Below are 9,989 nucleotides of genomic sequence, written 5' to 3'. Positions count from 1 at the left end.
CACAGTCAAGCCCACACTTTGTTGGCTCGAAAAGCTTCAGTTCACAAAGCCTCCCATAGTCACCCTACTGTAGTTTCCTCTGACATCTCAAATCACACTGGTGTGCTTGCAACTGTATACTTTAAACCTAAAGTGTTTGTAAATGACAGAATGACAGACACACCAGTCAGTGTCTCAGATATGGGGGTATGCTACCTAGAAGTTCAAAGCAATAAACAAGAAATGTCCTTCTTTCTATAAGGTAACATATCACTGACCTGTATGGGGAATTTCCCACCTATATCCAGAGGTTGAGGTTTTATTTACAAGGCTGGTGCCCCAAGATCCAAATTGATGTATGAGCCAAGGTGTGAATGTGTCAGAATTGGGATGATATGGGTGGGGGTAGGTGCTTGGTTGACCTGTCTCATGGGGAATATAGCCTATAGTGCTGTTATTTGAAACCCCAGACTCAGCAAATGCCAGTGATCTGTCTTTTTGGTCACATGAATCATCATCAGTAAAAGTTCCATTGTATGGTAGAAATCATTCCACTTAGTGCAGCAATCATGCTAAACCTATGTCTGAGGTTAAGCATATTTCTCTCAGTGGCCCTTTTCCCCATGGCTGCCAATGTGACAAAGCCCATATGTTCACTGTCATTTTCAAAATTAACTTAAATCAGTCTTGTTAATGTCTGAATAATCCAATAAAAGCACAACCAATTAATGCTGAGCGCAAGCTGGGCTCCCAGTCCCCAGAGGTGTTTTTACCTTCGGTCAGTGTATTCGCTTTCTCAGGGCTCTGTTTGTGGAACAAAGATCCATATTGTTCCCACATACTAAGAGATATTTGTTCACTCCTTGTATCAATGGTCTTGATTTGATTATATACTCAGGCAATATGTGCAAGCACTGCTCGTGTTTGCAGTGAAGTCAGCACTATACACAATCAAATAATTCTTGAGCCAAGCAATTGGAAAAAGGGTCATTATGTATGGGGCAATCAGTGTTTCATGGCTCATTTCCTTAGCTGTGATTTGATTTTGCTTGTCAGTGTTAAGGTGGCCTTTGACCTAGAAAATCATTGAGCTTTTCCTCAAATCTCAAATCTTCCTTTTGCTTTTGTGTTTATCAGTGTTGGTGAGTGTTAAAAACTTGGATCAATAAGTAAAAGTTCATTATAAGAGCTTTTTGAAGCTCCCTCTTGCATTTTCAGTCACTAAAACAACCTGGTGCATGACTACATGTGTTGTTCTCAGGTTTACATCATGAAATCATAAACATTTATAGCTTCAAGGATGTGCCAGTGAAATGGCTTTACATGCTCCAACTGTGGCCATGGAGAACTTGCCAGCTTTTATTGACCTATTTGCATAGCTGGTTATGGGGCGTTTCTTTTACAAGCAGGGGTCCAAGCACAAATATAATACTTGATTTTACTTTGCTTTCCTCTAGTTTTTTGGTGACTGGACTGTTTAGAGTGACAAGCTGAGTGATGACTTTGTTTTTAAAATCACGTTAAAGCATCCTTCAGATTATAAGTGTATCATGCATTTTGGATGTTATATCTTAATTAGGAAAGAAAAGCAGTGAGTTGAATATCTTTCTCTGCAATGTAAAGAAGTAAATGAAAAAGTAGTATTTCTAAAACTCTCCAGAGCCTGCAGTCCCCCTGTCTGTCACCTCTGATCCACCCTTATCTTTTAGGCATCATGTGGAGCACAGACAAACACATACTCATAAAGAACCAGTAATCCTTTGGGGTTAAGCACTTTAAGAGCGATCCCCAGAGTCCCCTGTGTCTCCGAGTTGCACCACAGTTCTGGCACGTTGATTGACAGCTCTGGAAACGATTTTTACTGTGCTGCTCTTGCAATGAGTGGTCTCCAGAGCCTTGGTAATAACTAGTCTGAGTGTTGACTAATACATTTAGTGGTGACTCCACATAATCAAATGCATTCCAGCTGTTTGAGTTCTGATGACAAATTCAGGTTTTCCCAGTTTGCTGAGCTTCCTTGAGAGACAAAGGAGGGATTTCCTCTGAAGCAGACAGGCAGTGGCAGCACCAACAAATGGCTTGGTATTGTTATCAAATAGAAAGTTTGACTAAATATAAATGTATCATCTGCAATGGTGCAAAAATGAGGGAGATGGCAAGACAAAAACAATGCTTTCTACAGGCTATGTCCTGGGGCACGGGCAAAGAAGAGCAGATTTATAGAACAGAAAATAATAAAAGAAGTAAAAAGTATATTATTTAGGTGCAGCACGTTTGTGGCTTAGGTGAGAGGGAAACACTTATCACTTTTGATTCTGTTAGACGCACATGGACGCTCTCCAGAAGTAAGTTATAGGACATTTGAATAAAACAGTTGCTGCATGGTTCAGAGGTAAGAGCAACCACCTGTTGTTCAACAGGATCTTTACAGTGCAGAGGTGTGTAGTTAGTGTCTTTGACTGTGTGCGAAAGTAAGTGACTGTGACATGGAGCATGGCGGGAGGGTTGGGGGGGGGGGTGGTGGTCCATCCTGCTGCACAATAAACAGTTTGTTTCCCAGGAGCACCCCTCATGTTCCTGTTGTTGGCTCCATCGCTGCTCACTGGGAAACGTCCTGGCCTCTATTGTCCAGGAGGTCGGGGGTCACAGGATGCTCCTAAAGGCCCAAAGAGGGAGGTAAGAGGTTGGATAGTGAGGCATGATAAAGAGCTAACCCCCCCCAACCACTCTTCAACACACGCACCCCTTAAAAAACAAAACATCAAAATAGCTTCTTTTACCCCTCTCTTGCCCACCATCTTTCATTTAAAATACCAGTCATTCACAGAGATTGAAATGTGGACAATGTGCAGAATGACTGTTTTATATCGAACACCCTAATTGCCTTTGGTACATGTGTAGAGCTCTGTTCCTTGTTTGCATTCTTTGCATATCTTCAATGGAAGTTGAAGTTCACAATCATCCCCATACAAAAAATCGAAATTGAGTCTAAGCAGCTAACAGAGGGTGAGGTATATTATTAAAGAAGAAAAGTGGCCAAGAAAGGAGAGGTTGTATTGTAATGTTCTCACCACACCAATGTAATAATTTCCCCACAGATGGGGCTTAGATGCTTTCTGGGACTATGGGGCAGATATACGCCCTGACCTTTTAAACAGGATAGCACATAAACAGCCATATAAACGCTGTTTTTGCAGTACGATTAAATATGTCTCCTCAGAGCAACAGACGTTTACGATACTTAAACAGAGACACGACGCTGCCATAATGGAAACTTGTTGCAACCCTCTTGGGACCATAGCAGTGGCCGAGGTGAATGTCAGTTTAACTTCTTGTGTCTGTGTGAAACAGCATCCACGCAATATTTCCTGTGAAGTTTATTTTTAAGGTTTTTGAGCGATAGCAACATTTTTTTTACTGCATTTGAACCAAAAAGGGTTGTGGCCTGCGGCCTGGCCTTGTCTGTGCCTCAGTGTTTGTGGAAGAAGGGGATGCGTATTCTCTGGACATTCACAGGGATACTCGTTTGTCTTTTTTATAGAGCTAAGATAGCTCCAGTTTTGAACCATATTCCAGATGCTTGTTGCATTGCTAATAGATTACTGTGCAGAGCCCCCTTGATAGCTTTCACATTTGGGTCTGTCAACAAAGTGATTTGTTTCTTTTCATGCAAGCATATATTCGCCATATTTATGGTATAGTTAAAACGGTTAACAGGCTGTTTTACATATCTACTTAAAAAAATGGCATTGGCTTCCCCAACATAAGCGTTAAGATGAAGCAAGGGTCAAACTAGAAAACTGTAAAAAAAAAAAAAAAAAAAAAAAAAAAATCCAGTAAAAGTAGTTTTCGTGAAGGTACAGACACATTATCAGTAAAATAGTGCAAAAAGTGCAGATGAACAATCAATCATTAAATCATAGTGAACTACATCATTTGATTATGTTGACCCTTGGAGCCCAGTGGAAACAGCATTTTATTGTTGTTTATTCAGATTGAGCTCATTTTCATTACGTTAGCCTTCAAACTGCTGTGGAGTTTAATCTGTAGCAACGTGTCATACTTTATAAATTGCATGTAAATTATTTTTACTGCGACTATAAAATAAAACAAAAAGTTAATGTACTCAGTTAAGAGTCCACTGCTGCATAACTGTGGGTTTTAATTATTCTTTGCCTCACTGTTGTTGCATGTGTGAAGACTTGTGGTGTCTGATGTAAGATGAGAAGTTCATAAAGGTAACATGAGAAACAATAGGTGCAGCGCATGGCTGTTCTCACTTTTCAACCAAAGGCATTTATGGATATAATGCCCATAGTTTGAGTTACATGCTCTGGATCTTCCTCGAGGCCTGACCCTCACCTCGTCTTGCCCTGTCATATCAGGTTAGGAGTTACACTGGAATGGGGACGTGACAGCTGGAAATGGTTTCAGGCTCTACGGATAGTTTGTTTTCAGACCACGCTGCAGGGAATGGATGAGCGACACGTGTAGGTTCGCCTTTCGCTGTTGTACTTATGTGCTTCAAGGTGTTACTGAGAGCGAAGTCACTGTAAAAATCTGTATTGGTGCTAATTCAGTTAGGGATCCATGACAAGCTGATCGGAGCTGTCCAGGTATCCCAGAAATGTGTCACTATCTGGTTTAATTAGACTCCTCTGGTGTTTCGGGCACTTTGACCTGTCAGGGGATTCATTTCCTGGCCTGTTGTGTTTCTAAGTCTGCAATTGGGGATCTGGCATAATTTGCCTTCTCACTTCCCACTCCTTCTCAGATGGTGGGGTGCTTTTCCTTTCTTTATGACCAAATAAATCTGACTGGTGCCAAAGGAAAAAAATGGGATTAAAATTCCCCTTTCCCTGTCTTGAGGAGCCCAGCTGCACTGCGCTGTTTTTTTTCCACAGCGCAGTGCAGCTGCAGAGTTGAGCATTATAGAGAGGTGGGCCAAAGCAAAAGCAGAAATGACTTATTTTTATTGGCATGTAACTCCCCATTCACTGAGTGATAATTGTATTGTGGAATTAGAGAACTAGAGGAACTCTCTGGTTAAGAAAATGTTAGTGTGAATATTTGCTCTCTGTACTACATCTAATATCGATGAGGACTTTTAAAAAAAACCAAAAAAAACAGTTGCTTTTTTTAAGGCTAAATTCAGTTTGTTCACTACAGTCTATTTCCAAAGCCATGTACAAAATTTACAGCACTTATATATGACAATGAGACACTTGAGTGACAAGAAAAATAGTGATGGTGGCCTGAATACAAAGAATTATAATAATTTAGATGTAAACCCTGTAGGACAATGTATACAGTGGTTTAGTTGAGCTGCAATTACTTAGAAGAGGAACAACAGCTGGCTAGACGCTTACACTTGAATGAATAGGCTGCAAAGAGAGTGAGGGAGTGAGGCAGTTTTCGATCCACCTTGAGATAACACAGAAAGAAATGCGGTGCAGCAGGTAAGACATATCTCGGAGCAATATTATTTGGGCTATGGCATGGCTAAGGTAATTCTCTCAAATGTTTTCTGAGTGTAAATTAAACAACTTCCCTGCAGGGTTAAACTAATTTTGTCATCCTAATGCAATTGCTCGTTATTTGCTCTGACCTTATAGAGCAAAGTTTGCCAAAATGTTTGCTATTGGCATAATTATCCAACCTTGGGTGTCTGTAATGTCATCTTTCTTGAAATACTGATTTGTTTTCACTGTTTATCTGCACAAAGCTTTCTCTACAATCATGCCAAAATTCACTTCTTACTGTTCAGATGTGTCCTCTCAAAGAGCACACTGCTCCCATTGTACCCTGCACATTAAGAAACGCTTTATCAAATGAACAAAACACTTACAAATGATCTAGTATAACTGATATTCACATAATATGAACTCAAATGGACTCATACAATAAAAGGAATATAAGGAAAAATACATGGAAAAGTGTATGAAATTTGGTGGGTACTAAAAAGACTACCATGTTGATATAGTAATGAAATACAATCAAGAAAAAGTAATAACACAAACACACACACACTAGCAGCTGTAGATGTTCAAGTATAAGGCAATCACAAGCACAGGCGTGTGCAGTAATTCTGCACAGGAGAGAGATTTACAGACCAACGCATAAAGATGATGCTTTCCAGACCTTGCGCATTATTCTGACAGATTGTGTGCTGGTCATTGCATAGCTAGAGAATTTAAGGAAGAAGGGGGAACCAAAAAGACAACACTAATAATAAGAAATCATGTGAGAAACAAAAGTCTTCATGGACTGGGAATAACTTCTCCTCGGGATACATGCAGACAAAAACCAGCAAGGACACTAAAAATATGCAAAAGACTTGTGGTGCAGTTTCCCAAGGCCAGAGAAAGGAAATAGACTGACAGTTTCTCCCTGACCCCTTTACTACCCCCCTGTAACCTCCTAACAACCCCCACGGGGGATCCTGTCTCTATGTGTAAAACAGACAGTCAGAAAGCATCCTGGAAACTTTAGAGCCACGAAAACAAGAGGACGTGAGGAAGTCCAATAAGCTTGTATATAGAGGGGCTCGGTCGGGAGATAATCTGGAGGCCACACAGACCAGGCGCCAGGCCTATAGAGCCTAAAAGCTCTGTGGTGCAGCCGAGCAGCGTGGTCATTGTTGTCTTTGGAAAGTAAGCAGCTTCAGTGAGGCCAGTGGTGTGAAAGCCACCTCTCTTCTTGAGTGTCTGCTCCAGACCCTGTTGTTGACATACAGGGCAGGTGCAGCTGCTCTCCACAACCGCATCAAGTTGAATCCCCTCACATACACATACACATACACACACAGAGCAAAAGCTTGGATGTCAAAAGACAGGGCAGTGTGGACAAAGACAAATGTACCATTTTCTTTAATATCTCGGCAACAATCAGCAAGGCACTGCTGAGTTAACACAGGGCCCACAGAGATGAAAACAATGGCTGGATTCTTCTGGCTTGAAGATGGCAATGGGAAATGGCAGGGATGCCAGGGCTGATAAGTGACCGAGGGGCTCAAGTTACTTCCAGCTGTCTGCAGCCGTGCATGCCTCCGTGGAACGTATGGTTCACGCATAATGCAAACCATTTCATTTGCGTAATGCTCATAAAAAATCTGGCGGACATATTAAATAAAGTCAACAGCCTCTCACTTTAGCAGGGTTTACATCACAGGAAAGAATCTCCAGTCCTCTGAGGAGCAGTGCAATGCGCCTGCAGCTGAAAAAACACAGACAGTTGAACATCATGACCTTGTGAACATTAATGTTAACTGGATCAATAAAACCAGGCGATAGCAGAAAGCCTGGATACAGCATCTGGAACGAGTCGGACTGAGGCTTTGGGACAATTATGGTAGCTGGAGCTGTACGTAGTAAATACTGTCCATGAGGACCTGTTGGCATTGTTGGCTGGGCATGTTTTTTTCCTTTGCACTATAAAAAACTAATTTCCAAATAGACACAGCAAAATAAAGCGTATATTTGCCTTCTTGTAATTAAAATGATGAGAAATTAAAGTTTATGTAAAATCAAGCCCATAAAAGGTTAATTGTATTTCGTAAATGCTGTATGTTTTGTGCTGTAAACTGAGTTACCCTGAAAACTAGTGCCACATTGCATTAGCATCACCTCAATACTAGTGAAGGCCTCCTCCTGTCCATTTGAAAAATATATTTTCTAGCTGCTGCACCCTCCAAAAGGGAGAGTGCTTTTGGCAGGCTTTGAAGTTCTTGGAAATAATGCTCCTTAAAAGCATCCTCTGCTATAGAGAAAAAACATGAACATGTATTTCAGTCAAGAGGCATGAGCGAGCATTTCTCAGCCAGCATGTAAATCTACACTGGAGGACTTGGTCATTTTTGATGTCTTTTAAGTCTTATAATGTTGCACCCTGTGCACAAACAGCACTGATGAGCCTTAAGGTAATATCCATCCACCCGTCCATCCATCTAGTCATTCCCTCATTCATTCATTCATTATATTTGCTCAAGTCTGTCTAATCATATAGAAATGAGCAGAGTCAATACTCACTTCATTATATTGAGTGTTTATTCATGTTGTGGAACCAGGACTCCTCCAGAAAAGGAAAGATGCAAAACGCAACAACACGAGAGAAAAGGAGAAAGGCAGGGATAAAACTTTGCAACACAGTCTTTAACTTTGCTCTCTCTCTACAGTTTAGTGTTTCAGTTACACCCTTCAGGCAGTAAAAACTGTCATCTAATCATATCCTCACACAGTCTTAAATGCCATATACGCCCATACCAGCCTGGAAAGCGGACCTTTCTGCGGATTAAAACGGATATGAGGTTATTTTTGTGAGATCCATGATTGCATGAGGCACTCCCATCCATACTTAGCACGATGACTGAAGAGGTGAGGTAATATAGTAGAGTGGTGATGCAAAAGAGGTGGTTCATCAGCACTGGACCCCGTCCCTTGGATGAAGTTTGTTTTTGTCCTTTTAAATCTGTGAGGTCAGAAAGAAAGCTGATTAACACGTGATGTTTTTAGAAAGGAGTCGGATCAGGGAAAGGAATCTCTGCATGTTTAAGAAATATAAAGAGATTGCAGACATTCAAAGCTGTGACTTGATAAGTCCCCTTTTAAAATAAAACACAAAGAACCAAATGTGGTATACATATGTAAAGAAGCATTTTATGTAAAAGGCAGCATCACAAATTACAGGGTACAGACCTCATCCGTCATAATGCTGTCAGACTTGTTTTCACCAATTTTATGCTCCGTCTTCTAAAAGTTAAGATGTACAAAACCAAATGTAGACATTCTGGAGGGCTCTGCGGATTAATGAAGGAACACAACTTGGATACACTTCAAAGACAATTAAGTGATACCTAAGTCTCCTGAAGTGAGATAGATGGAAGCGGCAGTTGCACATTGTGTGATCTGACATGTCCTCCACACACTTTAACTAGTATTATTAGAGAGCTTGACAGTGTGGGTTTGGCCTGGCAAAATATGTTGGACACACTGCAGCAGATCAGAGGATCGACAAGGGAACTGCTTTAACGCCCCTGAAACAGTGAGGCGAGGACGTGATGAGGAGATGGGAATTACTGCTGAATTAAGCACCACTTTGATTGGAAACTGATTGACCGATGGTTGGCAAAACATGAAAGGATGACCTTGAATTCTCCAAAGCGAGTATGGATTGGCACAGAGCATCTCTCTCCTCCATCTCCTGCTTCCTCTCCTCTGCTCTCACTGTTTTTCAAACACACACAACATGTGTGTAGCGCCACGCTAACACACACACACACAGAGGCACATTCATGTATACACGCACGCACTAAAAGCTCCATCTATGCTTTTTTTTCCTCTTCACTCTCTTTAGTGAGGAAAAAAATGAACACACAGTCACGTACAACAAGCCAGAGTTGGGAGAGCAACTTCAAAGTAAGGCAGATGCAGGGACAGCACCCTCTGAATAAATTTTCTGGCCACCAGTCGATCTGCCCCCAGGCTAAGATTGTGGCTGTTCGCATCTCTCCTGACCCCTCATCAACTCCCAGTTAAAACCAATCCTTCTCTAACAAGGTAGTCATCGGGAGAGGACATGGATTTATATGTTAATATATAGAAGATTAAAAAAAAAAAAAACCCGACCTCTTTCACATCATGCAGGTGTAAAGAATTTCCTATTAAACATATATTCGATTGTCAACTTTTCCAAGCTGGTGTGATGAATAAATTGGTGTGAGGGGCTTTGTATCAGCACAAAGCATATCAACTATACCTGAAATCTATTTGTTAGTAAATATGAATGTGTGATTCTCCAACAAAATAACTACAGTTTCGAAGCTACCAGTTAATGTTCTTGATTTCAATTACAGCAATGGATTAATAACAAGGGGCAGTATGTTGTTTTGTAGAGAGTGGACTTCTCTGTCACCGTGGAATAAAACACTTCCCAAACACAGTCTTTTTTTATTATCATTTTATTTCTCACAGAAGTGTTATATCTCACTGTGCTGTGAAACAGCGGTCTACTCA

This window comes from Echeneis naucrates, chromosome 9 (assembly GCF_900963305.1).
Source record: "Echeneis naucrates chromosome 9, fEcheNa1.1, whole genome shotgun sequence".
Classification (NCBI taxonomy): domain Eukaryota; kingdom Metazoa; phylum Chordata; class Actinopteri; order Carangiformes; family Echeneidae; genus Echeneis; species Echeneis naucrates.
The sequence above is the reverse complement of the archived record's forward strand: the minus strand, read 5'-3'. Positions refer to the sequence as shown.